The 512-nt window shown below is 52.0% G+C and overlaps 1 protein-coding gene across 1 annotated transcript in view; it reads right to left on the bottom strand.

The window, feature by feature from the left end:
- Window positions 1–512, bottom strand: part of CUNH1orf127 (chromosome unknown C1orf127 homolog) — an 18,282-nt gene that overhangs the window by 11,039 nt on the left and 6,731 nt on the right. The gene's annotated exons all lie outside the window — the stretch shown is intronic.

Here is a 512-nt window from a genome sequence, read left to right as displayed (position 1 = left end):
CTCGTACAGGGCAGGGGTTGCAAACCCATATCCTTCAGGCCGAATTCAGTATTTTCTTTGACCCATGCAATGTTTACAAAATAGGAGATCTCACATACGATTATGGATTTCCAGTTCCTCTCGAAAAAAATGGAAAGTCTGGGGCTCAGGTGCAGCTGCCCCTCTGCAGGGGCCGGGGCTGGAGGCTGTCCTGGCTCCAGCTTGCCGTCCCCACCCCACCTCCGGCTCTACCGGGCTCACAGCCTGGCTCTGCCACTTAACCACTGAGGGACCTTGGGCACGTCTCCTAATCTCTAGCTGCTCAGTTATCTCATCTGCAGAATGGGAATAATCATAGCACCCACTGCATAGGGTCTCTATGGACATGAAATGAGTTGATATTTACGAAGAGATTAAAACAGCGCCCGGCATGGAGCAAGTGGCATAAAAGTGTTTGCTAAGTGAGTGGAGACATGAGTAAAATTCTTTCCTGCCTCCTCAGTCTGGCACACGCCTTCCTGCTGCGGGTCCGG

This window comes from Pteropus alecto, unplaced genomic scaffold (assembly GCF_000325575.1).
Source record: "Pteropus alecto unplaced genomic scaffold, ASM32557v1 scaffold125, whole genome shotgun sequence".
Classification (NCBI taxonomy): Eukaryota; Metazoa; Chordata; class Mammalia; order Chiroptera; family Pteropodidae; genus Pteropus; species Pteropus alecto.
Note: the sequence above shows the minus strand (reverse complement) of the source record. Positions and strands in the feature narration are given on the sequence as shown.